Source organism: Macrotis lagotis, chromosome 3 (genome assembly GCF_037893015.1).
Source record: "Macrotis lagotis isolate mMagLag1 chromosome 3, bilby.v1.9.chrom.fasta, whole genome shotgun sequence".
In the NCBI taxonomy this organism is placed as follows: domain Eukaryota; kingdom Metazoa; phylum Chordata; class Mammalia; order Peramelemorphia; family Peramelidae; genus Macrotis; species Macrotis lagotis.
In genome coordinates, this window is record NC_133660.1 from 6,558,485 (window position 1) to 6,581,394 (window position 22,910).

The 22,910-nt window shown below is 34.7% G+C and overlaps 2 long non-coding RNA genes across 2 annotated transcripts in view; one reads left to right on the plus strand and one right to left on the minus strand.

Annotated features, from left to right (window-relative positions):
- Positions 1–17,891, minus strand: part of LOC141517240 (uncharacterized) — a 75,086-nt gene extending 57,195 nt beyond the window's left edge. Inside the window, exon 1 of the long non-coding RNA XR_012476813.1 lies at positions 17,711–17,891. This is a non-coding gene — a long non-coding RNA (uncharacterized LOC141517240). The remainder of the gene's footprint in view (positions 1–17,710) is intronic.
- Positions 106–18,058, plus strand: LOC141517239 (uncharacterized). The gene is made up of 2 exons (XR_012476812.1): positions 106–277; positions 17,721–18,058. It is a non-coding gene; the product is annotated as an uncharacterized LOC141517239 (long non-coding RNA).
- The last annotated feature ends 4,852 nt before the right edge of the window (positions 18,059–22,910 follow it).

Sequence of the window (22,910 nt, forward strand, 5' to 3'; positions counted from 1 at the left end):
CTCCAGTATCTTTGCCAAGAAAACCCCAATTGGGTCCAAGAGCAGTAAGACATGACTCAAATGACTAAACAATGAGAACAATATATTTGCAGAGTTTGACCCTGTTTGACCCTGGAGCAATGGGTGGAAATTGCAACTAGACAAATGTAGACTTGATATTAGGGGCAGAAAATCCAACATCCCAACAAATTAAATTACTTCCATCAATAGGAAGGACTACTCCAAGGCTTCTCCAATAAGAAACTCTATAATCAGAGACTGGATGATCATGTGTTTGGTATGTTACAATGGTTATTACTTTTTGATAGGAATGGACAAAATGATCACCTCAAGTTCTGTGGTGCCTCAAATTCTGAGAAGATTAACTATTTTTGGTTGCAGCCATCCACTGTATCTCTGGGAAATATAAAAAGCTGATTCTTTATAGTTCTCCCCAAAGATCAGTTTAATGCCACACCCATAAGAAAAAAGATAAAAATTACTGTCTAAATGTAGAATATTTATTTAGGGCAATAAAGAATAGAGAATGGGGATAGAGTTCTAGTCCTGTAACAAGAAATGTTACTGTTCTTCATTCCAAAAATGACTAATCTGTAAACACGTTTATCAAAAATATGTATGTACAATGTTAACCTGGCTGTTTGCCTCTGAGGGGAGAGGGATGGGAAGGGAGAGTAGAAGAAAATTCTTTAACTTAAAAATATACATATTCATAGGGATGAATATTGAAAAAACTTTCATAACATATTTGGAAAAATAAAATATCAATTAAAAATCATTGTTTTACCGGTGTATTGAGTGCCATTATGAGAAATAATTCATTTTGATCTTTACTCTATCAATCAATTTGATCAGTTTGATATTTTACATAAATCCTAGAAGTATAGATTAGATCACTACTTACCACATTATGAGACTCACCTGCTTAACCAAAAGAATGCATATATAGCCATCTCTATTCTATTATGCTCAAATTCCATATTCAAACATAGTATGAGTGGGATGCCTTGATGCTTTAAAAAGTCCTCCAATTTATTTTTGTACCCAGAGACCACTCTCACTTGTCCAACATGAACAGATGACCATCTTGTGACTACTTATTCAGAGAGATATCCCATGCTTCACCAGCCTGTGATCCCTTCTGTTGATATGCATTTTTAGCTCTCTAACCAAAGTCAATCAACAGTAGATTATTTTATGTAGCCCCTTTAGAATGTTCAGGTCTCAATTCTGTATCAAGCCTTATAAAAATAAGGCCCTGGAAGAAGGAGGTATCTCAGATCATGAGGAAGAACTGAGGTCCCCTTCATGAGAGGAGACCAGGGACCTGGTACCATTGACTCAGAACTGTCTTTGTCTCTTTATTTTAGGCTGGAAAATTTTAATACCCAAACCATTTATTACTCCATTCTCCCTAATGTGATTCTGGCTCAATTCTCAGTAAATCTATATCAGCAAAGGAAGGTTAGGGGAAAGTTGAGGCTAGGGTTTTTAAAACTGAGATCTGTGAACTTGTATAGTTATATGAATAAATAAATTAATAACTTAAATATCATTTCTTTTATTTACAATTATTTTTTTTTTGCATTTTAAAATAGTATTTTGAGAAGGAATTCACAAGTTTCCCTTGAGTGCCAAGGGGATAAATCCTTGATACAAAAAAGGGTAAAAATTCTTGAAGTAGTCCATGTGCTTTGGAGTTCACTGTATGATCTATGGACCTCTGTCTGCCCATGACTTTCTTGTCTCCCCTCCCCTTACTTGCTGCTTATTGCTCCCATAACAAGGAATCTCTTGTTCATCCATAATTTCAGCTCTTCTCTTTACTACAGAAACTTCTGGCTACTCCTCTCTTAGCCTTGGCTTCCACTCAGAATCACTACCTATTTGCTACTATCACTAGGTCTCAGACATCATGCAAAATACCAAAGATATTAAAAAATAAAAGAACAAAACAGAACAATATCCATCCTAACCAGCTTAATGGAGGAACTTGCATATAAACAACTACATGTCAACAAAATATATTCAGTGGAGTTAAGCAACAGAGGGAAGTCTCTTGCACTAAGAGTGACAGGAAATCATTCTTCCTTGTAGAAAGTGGAATTTTATCTGGTACTTGAAAGAAATCAGAAAAGATTAGAAACAGAGAACAGAAGGGGGGGGGGTGTTCCAGGCATGGAGGATAGTGAAAATACATCAAACCTGCAGATGGAGAATCTTGGGCAAAGAAGACTGGATAGGACGTGAAGGACTTTGGAACCAAATAGGATTCTATATTTGATCAGGGAGACTTCTTACTGTATTTAAAATTCTTCCTATTTATCCATCCTTTCTGTGGCCTCCATTTCCCAGCTTTCTTTCCTTGCTACTTCTTTCTGTATAGCCTTGACTCCGAGCATTCTATGAAATGGAATTTTTATTCTCCTTCTAGAGTATATCCTGTAAATGTTGCCCATTTTCTCTTTTGCAGAAGTACAAGAAGTTAAGGAGAATCAAAGATCCCTCATATGTTTTCTACACTATCTCACTTTGAACACAGTAGATACTCAATAAACATTTTTTATGTGAAAAAGTGAATAAAGTTAGGTATGAGAAACAGCAAGCAGATTTACTTGATTAGACATGTTGGGCAGTATAACAGAATAATGCTGGCCAGGTTGGAGGCAAAAAAGGCAGATAAATAAAATTAGTACATAAGTTTCATTTAAAAATCAATGTTATGACCTGACATTTTGTACTGTGCCTCTCTTGAAAATAAATTCAGACAAGTAACAGAGGAAAAGGAATGCAACTGAATGAAATCTACCTGGCTTCAACAGCAACTAATTTTAAAGATGAGGAAAAGAAAATATTTCATTAGGAAATCAACAATGATAATACAGGACATTAAAGATAAAACTAAAAACTTGATTATAAGTAGCCCTGCCTGCTGAGGGGACTGAAAGTCAAAGTTCTGTGGACAATTCAATTTTGCTCTTTGATGAAGCTTTTAATTGCAAATACTTTCAAAGTGCATTAAAAGGACCATTGTGACTGCTTGGGTGATTGGCTTTGTGACAGGATTACCACCCTGAGGATGAGTTCAAACATTTTAGAACAAGTAGTGGCCAGGGCCCCTTTGCCACTGAGAAGATGATAGATATGAGCTAAAGGGAAAAAAATGCACTCCTTTGCAAAAAAAAATATAAATATAGCTTCATTTTTCGGACCCACAGTGAAAACAGGGAGAAATCAATTGCAGAGTGATATTTTCCAGGGTTAAAACTACAGGGTCGCAAAGTAGTTTCATTTTGTTAGTCCCATATATCGTTCCTTTAATACCATTTGGAAAGGAAACTAGTTTAACTCAATTATCCTTAACAGGATTCAAGGCATCTTAGTCACGCAAACAGGAAAGAAAAAATATAGCAGCATGCTAGTTATTAGAGATGAGGCAGGAATGAAATGTTCCACCCACCCAGCTGCCCACAAGTACAGTTAATTCTCCTATCCACAATTATATTCTGTTCACAATTGCAGTCAATGCAACCTTTCACTACATATAAGCTTGGAAATTGACTCTCTGAAGAACATGGCCTCTATGTAATCAGAGCTGCCTCATCATGTTATTAGCTTTTTTTTTGATGGTGCTTAGGAGAGCCTGGAGCTTGGACGAGAATATGGAACAGTCCAAATTTGAAGGCATGTTGAGTTAGGGCTTGGTAGGATGATGGTAATTCGGCACCTGCTCAAATTGCTACTGTCCTTTATCCTTTCTGATCTCAGCAATTGTTTTAGTCTTTCAGAAAGTCTAGAGTAGCTTATTCATGCCCCATGTCCAATGATAGGGTCAAACCCAATTAATTATAGATTATTTGATGCAATGGTGCTGCTTTCCTGAGGACAGTTAACCAGGGCCATAGTGCATAGTGTGCTGGTCCTAGTCAGGAAGACTCATCTTCCAGAGTTCAAATCTGCCCTCAGACCTTTCCTTGCTGGATGACCCTAGGCAAATCACTTACCCCTATTTGACTCAGGTTCCTCAATGCAAGATGAGCTGCAGAAGGAATGGCAAACTACTCCAGTATATTTGCCAAGAAAATCCTAATGGGCTCACACAGGCAGACATGATATATGCAAGACAAGTAGTCAAATCAGATTTAGTTCATCATATATTTAATCTACTTTGTGACTGCAAAGTAATAAATGAAGCAGTCCCTGAAATTAAGGAGTTTAAAGTCTACTAATACCCAAATAAGTATTAAATAAGTTAGTGTGTGAAGGAGAAAGGGAATAGATAAAAAAATCATATTATAGGCAAATTGAAGGAGAAAACTTAAAGGAGCTGAAGCAAGGGAGGCACAGGGAAGGATTTTCTGAGGAAGTGGTAACTGAACCCAGAAGGAATGTGAAAATAGCAAAATGATGGAAATTAGAGGAAAATGACTTCCATATTTAAGGCTATTCTGGTATGAATGAGGTGGGGCTATGCAAAGACAGTCACATGTAAGTGTGAGGCCCTTTAAAATGTACATGCATATTCTACATTTGGAAAGGATTCTGGAGCATTAAGCAACTCGATTCTGTATGAAAATACCTTAAAAATGGCTCAAGGTATCTACACTGCCCCAACACCTTTGCCTATAGTCACTCACTTTGCATGTGCCTCAGCGAGAGTAACTTAGGATAGTTACTCTCATTGAGGGCACCTGACTGAAGGAGGAGGACTTGGAGAGGATACTTCTCCAGCTCCTTTCCTCCAAGAAACAGCTCCAGCCAGGAAGCACATTCCAATCCTGAAATTTTCATATTGGAAATACTCTCCTGCTTCTTGGGCTCTCCACCTAATGGGAAGTTCTTCCCAGAATCTCCATTTCAAAGAGGAGTTTCAGTCCCACCATGTCCCTTTTGTCTATAGGCTGCATTCATGACTCTCCTCCCTGATTTTTTCTACAAGTTCCCTAAGACAGGCATCTTCATTTCACACTTCATGCCACAAATTCTTTTAGGTATTATGTCCTCTCATTGTAGGGATGGACTGTCATTCTTTCTGCTTTTGTCTTAAACTGCTATGGTACCTGACCCATAATAAATTTTATCACTGACTGACTTCTTTTAGATTTGTACTCTACAAATATTATTTTTATTCTTTCATATTTTTGGAAAGTAGGGACTATTATTAACCTCATCCCATTTTACAGATGAGGAAACTGAAGTAGGTAAAGTTTGACTTGCCCAGGATCACAGAACTAGTAAATGCCTTCAGGTGTAGTATTCTATTCAAATCTCCATCCTCCAGAGATTTTCATTTTGGATAAATATTCAAAGGGCTAGTTGAGGCTGCTGGCTGTTTGGTTTTTGAGAGGCACATCAATTTGGACTGAAGAGCTACGGGAGTAGTTACCCCTCTAATATTCTGCCCTATGGATTTAAATTCAAGTTGGGGAAGCAAGCCTAGAAGGAGGGCTATATGTTGAAGCTACAGGGGTAGTGTTGTTGGATATAGAAAATAAGCACCATTCCAATTTGGTTGGGGCACAATGATTGAAGAGTAGAAATATGAAGTAAGAATGGGGGATGGCTAGGTGAAGCCCTGGAGTCAGGAGTCAGGAGTACCTGGGCTCAAATCCAGTCTCAGACAATTAATAATTATCTAGCTGTGTGGCCTTGGTCAAGCCACTTAACCCCCATTTGCCTTGTAAAAACCTTAAAAAATGAAGTAAGAATGGAAAGGGGGAGGAGAGTCAGACCATGGAAAGGCTTAAGTAAAGGAATGAGGAATTTGTATTTTCTTCTAGATATTTTAGAAAAAGCACTGAAATTTTACTTTTTAACAGGTAAGATGGATATGTCTATGCTTTAGGAAAATTATTTTGTCATTTATGTAGAGTATAGAAATTACTTAAGCCCAGGTGAGATGTGGGGGTACTGGAATTTGAAAATAGAAAGGAGATGGATTTATGCCCTATTGTAAACAGGTCTATACTGAGCACCATATAGAGATATGGATGTGGATGATGGACTCATCCTCAAGGAGCATACATTCTCTTTTTTTTTAGGTTTTTTTTGCAAGGCAAACAGGGTTAAGTGACTTGTTCAAGGCCACATGGCTAGGTAATTATAAGTGTCTGAGGCCCGATTTGAACTCAAGTACTACTGATTCCAGGGCCAGTGCTCTATCCACTTAGCCACCTAGCCTCCCCTAGAGCATACATTTTCAAATACAATCCAGGTACATATTAACTTTTTTTTAAAGTCAGAATTAAGAGAAATCAGTTAACCTCAGTAGTCCTCAATTTGCTGATCTTTAAAAATGGGGTCAGCTAGGTGACACAATAGGTAGAGTGCCTGGCCTGAAGTGGGAAAGAATTGAGTTTAAACCTGGTCTCAGACCCTGGGCAAGTCAAGTTAGCCAAAGAAAACATGGCAAACTATTCTCAACCAAGAAAGTCCCAAAATGGGGTTACAAAGAATACAACATGATTGATAATAACTAAACAACAGCAAAATGAGGACATTAAGCTATATGATTTCTAGAATCCTTTCCTACTCTATGATTCATGATTACTTAAAAGGTAAGAGTAATAATAATGGGAAAGAATTCTAAACCAGAAGAGGCATAGAACTTTAGAGTCCAGTTGTAATACTTTCACATTTTAATTGTTCTCCATATACTAAGGCCTTTTTGTCTTTACTTTGACACATCTCTGGTCTTCTTTCAGTCGTGACTATCCTTTAAAATTTTCCTCCAAAGGGAAAAGGTCAGATAAACTCAGCAGAACCACAATCTTTCCCTTCCAGCAGTTCTCTGTTCTGAAACTATACAGATTGATATCAAACACCATAGATTTCCTGGTTTCTTTTCACCTCAATCTGAAGTCCTCAGGGAAGAAGAGAGTAGGGCTGGGAGCAGCAGATAATTGTCAACCCACTTCCATAGCCACATATAGATCATGGAGTTGATTGATAGATAAACTTGCTGCATTTCTCTATAGAAAGGGAAAAAATATCTTTACCAACTTAAATTCTCTCCCAAATCTATGGGTGCTCCAGAGATGTTCCTCTGCAAATTAGCAAACCGTCAGAAAGCTTAGAGGCAGCATACCTGGGAAAATGCAGGGCTCCTATAACTGGGTGAGGGGAGTTTGAATGTTGGGAAAGGTTAAAGGTGGGGAAATATTCCCTAAACCGAAAACTAATACTAAAAGATTTGAATTATGATCTCAACACATTATCTTTAGCTCCTCACACCACATTCTGTGAATAAGTTAACTATTAAACTTATGTTTTCTTTGTTATTGATGTCAGTTTTCAAATGCAAATCAAAGACCATGGGGAGGTGACCCAGAAGATCATGGACACAGGATGTGTTGAGTGTGGTTCCTCTCAACAAGCTATCTGTGTCTAAGCCAGAGACATCTTAAATTATCATCATCACCATCACCATCACCACCACCACCATTATTCTTTCATTATTATTTTTATCCAAACCTTCTCTAAGTCATCTGATTCTCATTCCAGGTCAAATGCTTACCCATCACCTTATTTTATCTCTTTTACTCTTTAAATAATTTACTCTAAACTATAACTTAGAGATACCAATCCATTTCATTTGTTGCTTTAAAAAAATTACCAGTCAACTCCTTAAGACCTTTAAATAGAGCTATTTCTATTCTGAGCTGGACCATTAACTAGCTACCAAAATATTTCCTCCCTATTCAAACAACACTTTTTGTCCATGTCAGAGAAATACTTTAAAACTTTCAATTTCATTCTTCTCTAATTTTTACATTTTCTTACTTTAAAGATCAACTATCTGGTCTAATTAGGTATAATTGGGAACCCCCCTCCCCAACACTACCCTTATCGTTTCTGGTTTGTCTTTGGGGTTGAACACCTCTGACCACTTCTGGGGACTAGTGGTAAAGAACTCTGGAATGATAAAATATTACATTTAATTTGAAAATTGCACTATGCATTAAAGCAGACTTTCCACTGAAATTGTAAATATGGTCTACACAGTAGTATTGAAAGGGAATGAATCTAACTTGGCAGTCTCTCTTTTCATCTGGCTAAGGTGTTGATACTCTAGGCCTCTCCCTCCTTCTCTTAAGATATAGGGATAATGATTGTACCTAACAAAGAATACAAGTATTGTTTAGAGGTGTCTTAGAGTAGCATTGGTTGCCTCTTCTGTTGTTTCTTTCTTCAGAACAAAAATAAAGCAAACCTGAGAGACAGTTGTTTTTGTTTTTGTTTTTCTGATACCAATGAGTTTGGTTTTCTTGGTCGCTGCTAGCTAATCTTAAGTTCCATTCTCCTTGAATCTACTACAATACTTTTCAGAAGAAAGGATAACCACCAATTGGAAGAAAAACCCAAGCCATGCTCTTTGTTGTCTGAAGATAGAGATTCTGAGGTTGCTGCTCAGAAACTACAGAGCTAAAGAAAAGCTGAAGTGTCAATTTGACAGTTCCATAGATTATTTCATGTTTTAAAAAATTCTATAGTCTATTTATTGTTTCATGTTTCAAGTCTTTGTCAATGCAGGTATTTTTTGTGGTGGAGAAAATAAATATCTTTTATACATTGAGTACTTCCCTAGAAGGAAATCTATGAATGGTTTGTGAAGAGATCCCAAATATCAGTAAAATCTGATTTTCCCTGGAGTTCCATGATGAGAACATGAAACACCAGAGAAAAAGAGTTGAAAAAATTTTGACTCCTCTCTTTAAAGAATATTCTGCCTGAGGATTTACCCAAGTCCATGTGAGTAGGGATTGGAATCCCTTTAGTAGTATAATGCATTCCAATATCCTGTAGATAAACAGGTTTGCTGCAATACTAGTTTTTGTTAGGTTAATGCTCAGTTCTTCCTCACCATTTCATTGTAGAAGCAGCATGGTCAAAGGATAGTAATGTGATTATTGGAGTCAAGAAGACTGTCTTTGAAATATTTTGGTTGAGTGATTTTCAACAGTCTGTGTGACTCTCAAAGTACTCCAGGTAACTCACTGAGATGAAAAGTTACAGGGCTGATCATTAATCTGAGTTCCTTAAACCAACGAAATCATAGATCTAGAATTTTTTTAATTGAAATTTTTGAAAAATTATGTTTGATCACAAACAAAAATAGAACACCTAAATTCTGATCTCTAATATGAGGGTAGGAAAAAAGGTTATGTCAACACAGCCTCCTAACATTATCCACTCCCCTTTCTGCTGAATATAAAAACTGTGTTGTATTAAAGAATGACATATCTAAAGCTATACATATATATATATGTGTATATATATATACACATATATATATATATGTATGTATATATATATATATATATATATATATATATAATGACTTTGGGGTCCATTGAATTCAATTCTCTCATTTTATAGATGAGGTAACTTAGCTTAAATGACTTGTATAATTACTTATCACAGAAAGATAATAAGATGATTATTCTGTTTTTCATATATTTTTATGAGTTTGAGTCTATAACACATAGTACTAAGCACTGAAACCTTGTGTAGATTTGAAGAATTTGAAAATACCTGCCAGTATCCAAAACCTATTTTATCTCAGTCTTGTGTTTCCTGAGTAAATGTCTTATCAATAAAAGTAAAAAAGTATTGCATAATTGAACAAAAACCCATTGAGTCAACATGTCAAATCACCTAGATGGATATTTACTGTTCAAGAGGCAAATTCTTTATCTCATGTAAAACCTGTTTCTTGTACCTTTTCTTGTACAATTGACTTAGAATTCCCTACATATTTTGCATGTTTCCATAATTTTGATGACAAAGACAAGAATAAAGAATTCTGGACTGTAATTTCATTTAAACAATTAATTTACCCCCAGAAAATAACAAGTTGTCCCTTTAAAAGGGATACCAGTCATGAAATGTTACAGAATAGTATGCTTTTAGAACCTATTAAGTTTTCAAGTCTTTCAAACACACTTAAGGATAATGATGATGGTGTTGGCAATAATGATAATGTAACAACAGCAGCATTATTAATAATATTCATATAATCCTCAAAGTTTTACAATTAATTTATAGTTATTGCTTCATTTTATACTCAAAACAGCTGTGGGACATGATGCTATTATTTTTATATCCAATTTACAGAAGAAGAAACTGAGGTAAATAACTTGTCCAGAGTCTCACAGTGTGGTTTGCTCTCCTTTTTTGCAACCTACCTGATCCCTCGTGATTCTGTATAAAGGTTACCTAGAAATATATTCCCTCATTATTTTGTAAGGTATATGAAGGAAGGTGGCATTTCTTAACAAAATTTTGTGTTTATCTAGACATGCTCAAAGTGTTATGGACATACAGACTCAGAAAACAAATAAATTTGAGGAATTGAATATGAATTTTTCAAAGGGCAATTTAACTATTAAAAAATGAAACAGCCTCAATTTTTGATAGATATTTGGTTAGTTCATGTTCTTTAGGGAAAATGATTTTTTTGTTTTTTTAAGTTAATTTCTTTATTGAAAGTATCTAGTCCCTTTCAATGTTCTTCGAAAAGCAAAATTTTTATCTGAGAAAGCTGTCTGAAGCAAATTGAGGATCCTGTATCTTTTTTAAAAATATGCAAATCCTCATTGTGGATGCTGCTAGTTTACATATAAAGACTGAGAGTCCTAATTTAGGAGCACAAAAGCAATCTACCACCATGATGAAAAAAGTCTGAGACATAAGTCTGAGACAGCAGGAGAATAGTTCTTTCTCCTACATCAGATAAAGAGATGAACTAAAAAACATATAATAAATGCTTATAATGTTGAGCACTGTGCAAAATGTTGCAAAAAAGGAGAGAAACTCTGACCTCAAAAAGGGCAATATACATAGACACACACATATATAAATATAAATATATAAATATATATCTATATATATGTATGTATATATATATATATATATATATATATATATATATATATATATATATATATATGGTGTCTAGGAAAGAATGTTTTGATTTAGAATGTCCTAGGCATGGTGTCGAGTCATAAAATATTTGAGTGAATGTTCCAGTGAAAATGACAGTTAGGATTTCATTGCAATTCCAGAAACAGGAAGTGGTGGGGAGATGGATTGGGTGGGGGAAGGCACAGAAAAGAAAAGTCATATGATTGTGGCAGTAGGGTAGACGTCAGTAAGATATCTGGTTGAGTAATAAGATGTGAAGAACAGCTAGTGTCTTCTTTACACAATGGACTAGATATGGTGCATTCAGCTATTAAGAAATTGTGAACCTAAAGGCAGAGTTCAAAGGAGCATTAAAAGCTCTCACAAGGTCATAGTTGGCAAAGGTTAGTAGTCTGGAGCGAACAGACTCAGGCAATGGCTTTGAGCAGAATTGTAATTATGATATATAAAAGCTTATGAAATTGTCCCTCTATTCTACCAAAAAACTAATACAGTTTCTTTCATCACCCATGTTTTGAACTTTACCACATTTCAAATAGTCTCTACTGACTTATCACACTGTCTCTATTGCCTAGTCCTTGAAGTTGTCTGAAACACCAAGAACTTAATTTAAAACAGCAAAAACTGATGAGGCCAGAACTTCCAGTAATAGAGAACTACCTTCCCCCCTGCGAAAGTTTGGCCTCAAAGACTTAAGGTGAAGATCCAATAAACTTTAGGGTACTAAATATTTCATATTAACCTATTTTCTCTTCCAGTCTCAATATTCCCTTTACTTATCCCAGCAGCCTGACTTTACATACTGAAGTGGAGACCCTCTAAGGAATTATTCAAGAATTTTTTTAATGCAATCTTCTCTTTATAGGTCAGAACAGGATTACTGAATCTCTAGATTTGGGCTAATGAAAGCTACAAATGTCTTCTGAGAAGAATGCTTTTAAATGTGTAAAATAAAACAGTATTATAAAGGAAACAAATGATATTGCAATAATTTTATACATATATACATTTATGATTATTATTATTATTATTGTTCATAGATGCCAGTTAGGAAACCTTTCTCTAGATTAGTCAAGATATGACATCCATTCATTTATTCTTTTATTCATTCTTTCTTTCAACCAATCAGTCAACAAGCATTTACCAATTGCTTATTTAATGTAAATTTTGGAAAGTGACTAAGCTTCCTTTAATCTCATTTTCCTCTCCTAAAAATTAGGGGCTTTCGATGATCTGATGCTCCCTTTTAAATCAAATGAGGATGATGATAGAAATAAATTCATTCAATTTTTTCAATTATCATCATTATTCATCACATCTGTATAGTGCCTTTAAGGTTTGTATTGTCATTTGATCAATCCTTCAAATAACTTTGAGCTATTTATGATCTCCATGGAGAGGTAAAGTGGAGACGGGGTTTATAAAGTCCCTGATAAAAGAGCTTTACACATAGTTTCTTACTTTGTCATTACAATATCCTTGGGAGGAAGGTATGATCCTAATCCCCATTTTACAGAAGAAAATGAGACAAATCATTAATAGGGTCACACAGCTGGTAAAGTTCTGATACTAGATTTGAATTCATGTCATCTTGAATCTAAATCTGGTACTCTATCCACTTCACTGCCAAGCAAAAAGAACCAAGGTTCTTTTACTTACCATTTGCTGATCCAGACACCAAGGGCATTCCTTTAAAGTTAATTCCCTTTGTCAACAGCTACTTCCTTTTATCAGTCTTTGTTCTAAATAATCAGGTTTTTACTATTATTGTGTGTGAGGTGGTTCAGGAACTGGGATGAAATAAATCTGTGTTCCCTCTGAATGCTGTTCTTTGACCCAGGTATAATTTCTTGAGCCTCTGAAAGCCCTACAAGTAGATGGGATGCTAAAAAGTCATCCTCTTACTCTTTGAATATATAGGAGAAATGTATTTCTGGATTCCTCCTTTCCTTTTTTCTCTCTCTCTCTTCCTCCTATCCAAAATACCTTCCTTCGTAATTCCTCCTCCTCCTCAACAAAGAAGTAGGTTTTCTGATTAGGAACATGACTCTAGACCAAAAAAAATAGTCAATCAGTTACTCTTACTTCTTCCTGATTCTTTTTTAAGCATTAAATTGCATTTTCTCCCAAATATTATGTTTGTTGTTGTAATGATTCTCTAATTTAAAAGAAAGATAAATATGAAATAGAAGGGAGAACATATCAATGTCATTGTTTATTTTATAAACATATTTGTTTATTTTTCCAACGATACTTTTGATTAATGTAGCTACATTACTTGACTTTATTTTGGTTTCTTTTGAAGGAACACCTCTAAAAGGAGAAACGCTTTGCTATAAGTCAATATTCTTTCAATGATGATTGAGTATCACTTTATAGATTGTGTGATTTTGAGGTGAAAACTAATCTTCTTGGACTTGTAGTTAACTATTCACTTGGTGTCATTTTCAAAACTGATAGCACTGCACTGCTGGTTTTCTCTTCACCCAATGCTGCTTTTTTCCTCCTCTCATACAAAAGATCTTCTCCCTTTCCTTCTCCCATTTCTTCTGTTCCTCTTTCCATTTTCCTCTTCCTCCTCCTATTCCTTCACCTCCTTTCCATTTCTTCTACCTCTTCTTCACCTACCTCTTATTCCACCTCTTTCTTCTTCTCCTTCTCCTTCTCCTTCTCCTTCTCCTTCTCCTTCTTCTTCTTCTTCTTCTTCTTCTTCTTCTTCTTCTTCTTCTTCATCTCCTCTTTAATTTTATTTTTCCTCTCTGTAGTTTTCAAATAATTGGTTCATTTTGGGAGGATTATCAATGTGAAAGTAGTAGGAGCTATCCTCAGCTATGTCCTTTATTCTTTCATGTTTCTATAAAAGATTTATTTTATGTTTTTTTTAATTAATGCTACATGCTAAAGCAATTCTCAAACTTTACCTTGAGTTCCAAATTATTTTCCTTCCTCCTACCCAACTGAGGAAGCCCTTTTTTAGTGTAGGCTAAAAACACGGAGCCATGAAATACATTACTACAATACTCATGTTATAAAAGTAAACATAATTCCCCCCACACACAAAATGTATTTCTTTTACGTAAAATGACTTAACTCGATTTTACCTCTCCTTTCCCTATCTCCTTTACAATCTTTCTGAGAAACCTCAAGAAAAATAAAGTGAGGGGAAAAAGGGAATATTCTTCAGTCAGTATTCAGATACCATTAACCTTTTCTTTGGGGTGGAATAGCATTCTTTATCATAAATCGATCAGAAAAATCACTTCAATGTTTTTCCCACAGTTTCTAATGCTAGCTGTATTTTCTCCATCCTATCCCCACCCCCATTTATCCCATTCTCATTCTCCTTTCACCTTGTATTTCTTCAAAAGTGTGTTATATCTGACTATGTTCTCCCATGATCTTCCCTCTCTACTACCCCCTATAATCTCCTCCCTTCCCCATGTCCCCTTTCTCCCACCCCTTTCCTCTCTTATTATTCTCTAGGGTAAGATAGATTTCCATATCCCTTTGAATTTATATATTATTTCCTCTCTGAGTCACTTTTTTTAAGTTTTTTTGCAAGGCAATGGGGTCAAGTGGCTTGCCAAAGGCCACACAGCTAGATAATTATTAAATGTCTGGAGCTGGATTTGAATTCAGGTACTCCTGACTCCAAGGCTGGTGCTCTATCCACTAGCTGCCCCTCTGAGTCACTTGCGATGAGAGTAAAGGTTCACTCGCTCCCCATTACCCTTCCCTTCTTCCACTCCATTGCAAAATGTTTTTCTTTTTTGTGAAATAACTTAACTCCATTTTACCTCTCCTTTCCCTATCTCCCAGTGCAATCCTTTGGAAAGTATTTCTTAAGTTTTTAACAGATGAGTGAGCTTGATATTATCCATGGAAGTTATATCAATTAATCAAGGGGGGGGGGGAAGGAAAATTTTTGTTTTATGTGAAATTGCTAGTTTCTTTGGGGTTTCTTCTTTGAGATATTATTTCTGCAAATTGAAATTATAATATATTGTCATATTAATAATATTTCCATTTACATTAGAGATTTTGATCAATAGACCATATTACAGTGACACAATTATATAACCTTTTCTTTTCATTTTTATCTTTATTCTAAAGGATGATGGATTTCTTTTTCCGAGAACAGGCCAATAATCTGACCAACAATAGATAATTAGGAAATGATTCCCATCTTTGTAACCAATCATTTACTATTATAATATATTCGGTGTTGATTTTTGTTCGGTGTCTTCCTTCTTCCATGTATAGCAATTTTCTTCTGGAAGAAATTATTTATGATATAGATGTGAGGTGTCTCTTCAGTTTATCAGCCTTTGGTCTCATTTCTTGGATGTGAATCAAGATTTCTACATTTTTTTGTTTTTGCTATAACCTCTGATTTGTATCTTACCAAATAGTTAAATTAATTTAAAAAGACTTGAATTCTTAAAAATTTTCTCTACTTCATTCTCAAGATGATGTTTAAGCTGTAATTATTTTCATTCAATTAAATTTAACATTAAAAACATTTTCTTGGTACTTGTTATATGCAGACATAGAGTTCATAGTGGTCTTTTCCTCAAATATTTATCATTAGTAAGAGGAAATAAAATTCCTAATATCCCCTAAAACAAATTGTCATATTCTTTTTGCTTAGAGAATCATGATGAAATAAGTTCTCCCAGAACTCATGAGCTGTCCTTCATTTACCTATAACTTACCCTTTTTCTTATTATTTCCTTTTTATAAAGAATGTAGAGATTAATTTGGTTGTGTTTCTTTACTAGTCTGAACATTCACTGGTTGTTGAACAGGAGCCTCACTTTTAGAGTATTAACAGTCAAGTCAGTGTTTATAGCTGAGGGGAAACAATAATTCAAATCTTAGCCTCTTTGCTCCCTTTTCCTGCTTTTCTCCTTTTTTTATTTTTTTCGTGAAACCTTTATATAAATCCATATTTATTCTGTATCTCTATCTCTATCTGTCTCTGTCTCTGTCTCTGTCTCTATCTCTATCTCTACTCTTTCTGTAAGCATATCCATATCCATGTCCATGTCTGTGTCTATGTATGACTACATCTATACACAACAGATACAGACAATGCATCTATACAGATCTGTTGACATTTATATGTATATTTATACACACATGTATATCATGCATCTTTAAAGATGCATTGATACTTATATACATACTGGTGCATATAATGCATACATAATTATATATATATATATATATATATATGTATGTATATGCATCTGGTGACATAGTAAATAGAACAGTAAACCTAGATGCAGGAAGACCTGAGCTTAAATATTATGACCTTGAGCAAGTCACTTAATTTCTACCTGCCTCTGCTTCATAAACTATAGTATGAAGTTAATAGTATTATCTACATCCAAGACTTTTGTGAAACCCAGATGAGATGTTTGTTAAACATTTTGCAAACTTTAAAGTGTTATACTATTTTTATTATTATATAACTTAAATCATTCCTAATCCTCTTCTTTTTCCTTAACCCTATATATATATATATATCCCTATTGGAAATATTTATTTCCCGAGTCCTAATACACTAATGTCATCATGAAATATATATGTAGCACCTGATACACTGATGTCATCATAAAACATATATTGAATACCTACTATATGAAAGAAACTAGCATATGATAAAATAATATCAGAGAACAAATGCCCTTTCCCCTTCTAAAGCAAGCAATGTGACAGAGAGGTCTCACCAAAAACAGTTTCCATAGAGGAAACTCTTAAATGTGAGTCTGTTCTTAAAAAACAAGATGAAAGTTGAGTGAATCTGTATTTTTTCATGTGCAAGCAATAAAAATATGATACCTTTATCAATCCATTCAAAATCACAACGGTTCTATTCCTCCATAATAGGCACATATAACATTCATCTCAATTAATGGAAGTTATAGGGGGGATCAAAATAATATATACCCCAATATGCTGTCCTTACTAAAGTATACCTTTGAAGTAGAGGAACATTTTTCATTTTAATCATATTGCTCTCCACAGTCCATGAGAGCTATTTGACATAGGCTTTAAAAGCTAAAAATAAAGTGCCCCCTAACTGTGTTATTTTAACAAACTTTATTCCTTTAAGCAGAGAGCTAAAAGGTTTGCAGAGCAATTCATTGCTATTTTTTAATAGATACTCAGCACACTTTAATAGATCTCTTCCTTTTCACCAGCTCCACTTCTCAGCAGCACTTAGTGAAGTAGGCAGCATGAACTCTTAGCAGGTTTCCCCTTCATTAGGCATTTAAAATCACCATTATATGATTCATTGATGCATTTCAACTTGACACATGTAACACCTGGTGCTTAACATGTCTTCATTAAATAGGTTTCTATGTATACCTAACTAATTATCACTAAGGATATTCCTTTCCTAACTATTTAGCCACAAAAATGGTTTACCATTTAATTCTTTGCCTGAACTTATAAAAAGGCAACAAATTGAGATTTATGTGCTAACTATATTAAAAGTTGGCTTTCTCTTTGGGAAATCTAAAGTGATACACTTAAATGGAAACACTTTTACTGTGAGCCATGGACCAAAGGAAACATACCCAATGATTAGACATGTATTGACAAGACCTAAGGAAGGGCCATTTCAAAGAAGACCAAAGACCTGTCTATATATGAAATTCATTTCCCATTTTTGTGGATTAAATTACGATTACCAGGGAAATACAGAGGGGTTGAATCATAGAATTAACTAAATTATAATGGGCTGATAGAGAAAAAATTAAGAGATATTCACCTCCCAACAGGTTTAACTGAATTGGATCTTCCAACAGCAACTGGAATGGTGACTACCATGCTCACAGAACAGGTAGAAAGGAACAGGACTGGCCAATGGGCAGAAGGCAGAACAGGTAAAAAGGAAGAGGACTGGCCAATGGGCAGAAGGCAGAACAGGTAGAAAGGAACAGGACTGGCCAATGGGCAGAAGGCAGCCTTCAACTCACCATCCCATCCCTTTCTTGCCATTATGAACAGAAAAGAGGCAGCAAAGATCCCTCTAAAAATCAACAAATCAACTGTACCAACTTTGTTATCCCCCCCCACTAGTATTGATAGTGTGTTAAGAAAAAAAAAGGCCAACAAATGTGGTTGCTTACTTCTTTTTTTTTAGTTTTTTTTGTAAGGAAAATGGGGTTAAATGGCTTGCCCAAGGCCACACAGCTAGGTAATTATTAAGTGTCTGAGGCCGGATTTGAACCCAGGTACTCCTGACTCCAGGGCCGGTGCTTTATCCACTATGCCACCTAGCTGCCCCCGGTTGCTTACTTCTTAAAGATTCAAATTATCCATTAATATTCATTTATAAGTTGACCCAGAACCATTCTAATATATTATGAGTGATGAAATGTATGCAAATTTGTATAAATCCTACTGTATTTTGCATGATTTTAAAAGAAATTCATGGAGTAATAAGAAAAAAGATGACATATCTAGTTATTTTCAACAAAAAACATGGCTTATAATTCACTGTTTAGGGTTGCTAATTATTTCTTGTGATTGATTGATCCTTACTGATTCTTAAAGATGGGAACTATGGTGGATGAGAGTAAATGTCAATATTATTGTATGCCTATGTCTATGTATAATCATGGTACAGAGGGAAAGAAATAAAACAACAGTGCCTTAGGAGGCCCCACAACCCAAAGGATTAGATTCAGTGATGATGATGACAATGATGTTGTTTGTCCTTCATTCTCAAAGGAGACCATGATGTCAGAGAGGTGATGCAATGACATGTACATAAATTGGATTTGAGTGAGGGGCTCTGCTCTAAATCACCAATCTCACTGTCTCCTCCAGAGCCTTCTGGGTGCAGTGGTCAGATGCAAATTAGGACAACAGGAGTTAGCTCTAGGTAAGAGGGTGAAGTGATTTGCACAAAGTCACATAGCTAATAAGTGTCTGAGACTGAAACTCAAGTCTTGCTGACTTTAGGGCCAGTGTTCTACCTACTGCACCAACATTCCTGTTCAGTTAAGGGGACCTGAATTTAAATCTGACCTCAGACAATTGTCACTTAATAGCTGTGAGAGTCTGGGCAAGTCATTTAACTTTGATTACCTTGCAGAAAAAGAAAAGATCTAGTAACAGGTTGTGTAGCTGCGCCCTGAAGACATTTCTAGTCAAGTTCAGAGAGAGACTCCATAAAACAGAAAAAGCACTAGAATTGCAAGGAAAAGATCTGGGTACAAATCTTGCCTTACAATTACTATGTGACATATGATAGATTTTTCAATCTCTCTGGATCTCAGATGCTTTATCCACAGTTTTAAAAATGAATAGGAGTATTCAACTAATTGTGGAAACTTATATTATCCTATATTTATTAAATAAGCATTTATGGGTCTGTCTGACTGCCTGCCTCTCTCTCTCTCTCTCTCTCTCTCTCTCTCTCTCTCTCTCTCTCTGTCTCTGTCTCTCTCTCTGTTTCTCTCTCTTTATATATATATATATAGATATAGATATACATATATAGATATAGATAGATAGATGTAGATATGTTTATTCATCCATGTGTCTATATCTAAATATATGTGTATATATATAATGTATAATGTATAATCTATATTTCTAGGTCTTTGATGAATACCCTGAAAGAAAGATATGAATGATTCCAATAGTTAAGAACAATGAAAGATTTACAAGGACTATTAATAGAATTTATACATTGTCCATGGATGAACAATATTCACTGTACCGTGTAGGAAATTGTAAAATTAGTTCACGTGATTAGGAGGAAACAGAAGTGACCTTGTAGATAAACAAGGGGAGTGAAAATTAAAGATTTCTGGTTGATCAGAAAAACCTGAATAGTGCTTTAAGTATGATTAGAAGTAACTTTGACTATCAAGGGTTGAATAAGCAGGAAGATCAAGCTCATGGGAATGTGCTTGAGAATAGACTGAATGGCATAAAACTAGCTAGCTAGGTAGATGAATGATGGATAGATGAGGAGAGACGTTAAATGAGAGTATATAGAATGGCATAAAGACATGTTTGTGTATATATATAGTTCTATACATTATCAATACAAATGTCTTCTAAATTGTACATAATGTATATATGCATATTGTATAATATAAATAGCATGTTTAAAGGCTAAATACATATGAATGTATGTTTGTACACACAAATACAAATGTACATATGAATATATATTTATATGATGCCTAAGAGACTCGAGTATTAGAAAATAGGTTTGGAATGCAAGCCATTGTCAATCTGACCTAAAGGCATGACAGAACTTTACTATTGTGAACCAATATTTAGCTAGGTAGTATGGTAGCATGTTAGACCTGGAGAGAGCAATTCTAAGTTGAAATCTGGTCACAGACCTGGACTAGGTATATAATTCCGAGAAAATTTCTTAACCCTTGCCTGTCTCATTTTCCTCAACTTTCAAAATGGGGATTTTAAAAAGTATTTAATGGTGGAACCAAAATGAGGAGGAACTGACCTGAACTCTCTCAAATTCCTCTCCAAAGAACATTAAATCAACATCTCAAATCAAATTCTGGAGTGACAGAGTCAGCAAAAGATCAAGAGGAAGCAATTTTCCAACTCTGGACAACTTTGGGAGGTTATCAGGAAATGTCTATTTCATTGAGTGATGGCCAGCAGAGAATGCAGTCCTATTGCAATGACATCAATAGATCTTGAAAGGAAAGGGGCAGTGACAGCGGGAACCAGTAGTTGGTAAGAGGGTTGGATCAGAAAGAGATTGGAGGGGACCTCTTACTGTTCTGGATTCAATGCAGTTCTGAGTCACAGTTAAAGGTTAAAGAGGAGAAGTCATAGGGGAGTAGGGACCCTGGTCACACTTATAATATGGAGAGAGTGTATGTAGTCAGTCACAAAAATCTCAGTCCTAAGACAAAAAGCGGTACTAGCAAATGGGTTTGCAGGAGAACCTGGTTGAAGTCTCAAGGCCAAGAGGAGTATGCTTGAAGATACAGGGAAAAGATTGTAAAGACGAGAGCACAGGCTAGTAAATCACACTTCTCCTTAGGTCATACCACCTTGGAAAAGTGGAAATCCTATGGAATACTAGAATTAGCTCTGAAAGCAGCAGGAAGAAAAAGCTGAAGCTTAGGAAAGTTTTCCTCTACCTCAGGGACAGAACAAAACTTTATCATAAAGTTAAAAGTAAAAAAATAGATTGGAAAAATGAGGGAAAAAACCAAGAAAATTATCTGATCCTAAGCTACTAAAGTGACAAAAATATCAAAACACAAACATATGACAACTATGTCAAAAGAGCAACAGACAAAACCTCAAAGGAAAAAAAAAGTGAATTGGAGACAAATTCAAAAAAAATAACTGAAAGAACTCCAAAAATCAAATAAGAGTAGAGGGGAAAATTGTGATACAGAAAAATTAAGAGAGTCAACACTTCTATAAAAGGATCATAAAAATACTGAGGATAATAAGACTTTATTTTTTTGAATTCATGTTTTTAATAATTGCTTTTAATCTTTAATTTGCAAAGTCACTAACATTTTATCATTAGACAAATTATGAGGTTGCTGATTAAATGTTGTTAAATATTAAAATGGGAAAAAAGCAATCCCGTGAACTGCTTATTTAAAACAAGTCCTTTACAAAGTAATTAAACAATTTAAGTGAGTCATCCAGTCCACTGCCATTAGTTTTTGCCTTTTTTTTTAAACAGCAAATTTTCCTCAAGGAATATCATTGTTTATTAAGCCTGAACTTTTGCTTTTCTTTTTAACACTCTTAGAATGTCTACTCCTGAACAGTTTGATCTTTTAAGGCACTACACAATGAAGTTCCCTTTAAAACAAGTTAATGGAAGTGATTTAGGGATGGCTCAAGATCTCTTCTAAACTCTTTTCTATTTTGATCTATAAACTAGAACTAATCTGTTATTTGAGGGCTGAAAACAAACTATTTCCAAGTACATTTTCCTAAAAAAAATGCTTGTAATAATATTTTTCTTAAGTTTTTAACTTGTAAACCATCTAAAATTTTTTTCAAGTTATAAGTATCAGTCAGACTGGCATTTACACAACTACAGCAAGGGCTCATGTTTAACATACATAATTATAAATAAAATATAAAATAAGTTAAATAACTTTAAAAATATATCCTATAATTCAATTGGCCCTTCAAATGTTTTCCCTCTGGGAAAAATTAACTTAACTTTGGCTTTTTCTATCTAACTGCTTAATTCTGACCCCACCTCCCCATTTAATGAGTTACTTTAAAAACTGAGGTTGTTGCAATGTTTAAAGTTTTGCTTTTCTAAAATGGAATCCAATGAATGACCTTTGCACATCTATTATCATTCAGAGTTAATGGTAATAGAAAGGACTATATACTATACAAATTATACATAAAAAATCATAAATGTGAAAGAATATTATGAATAGAAAGAAACAAGTATATAAGGAGCTCTAAGAAAAGGTTCAAAGTTTCAAATATAAACTATCATTTATGATGAAACAACAGGAAAAAAGCATGGAAATTTGAAAGATATGGATGGTTCTGAACTTTTTTTTTTCAAATTCAAAACCCCTAAAAATTCAGGGCATGAAAATAAATATAAAATGGAAAACAGAGCATTAATATGACCCTAATAAATTTCTTTTTAATAAATAATCTTAAATAAAATGAAGTTTCAAAAAAAATCACAAGTTTACCAAAATATATACTACATATTCAAACACAAATTCTACCATTTCTTCCTTTCAGAGTATTAAACTGCCAAGGCTTTACACAACACACATTTTACTTCTCCGTGGCATCTAGTTCTAGAAGCATCAGTTGGAAATCAGAAGCATTATACAGTATCCCTAGCCACTAGAACAATCTCTTATCATCAGCAAATGACTTACAATTGGTGTTTTCATATATACATATATTTTCATCATAAAAAACTCAAAGATCCTGTTATGCTTTCAGCTTTAATTGTG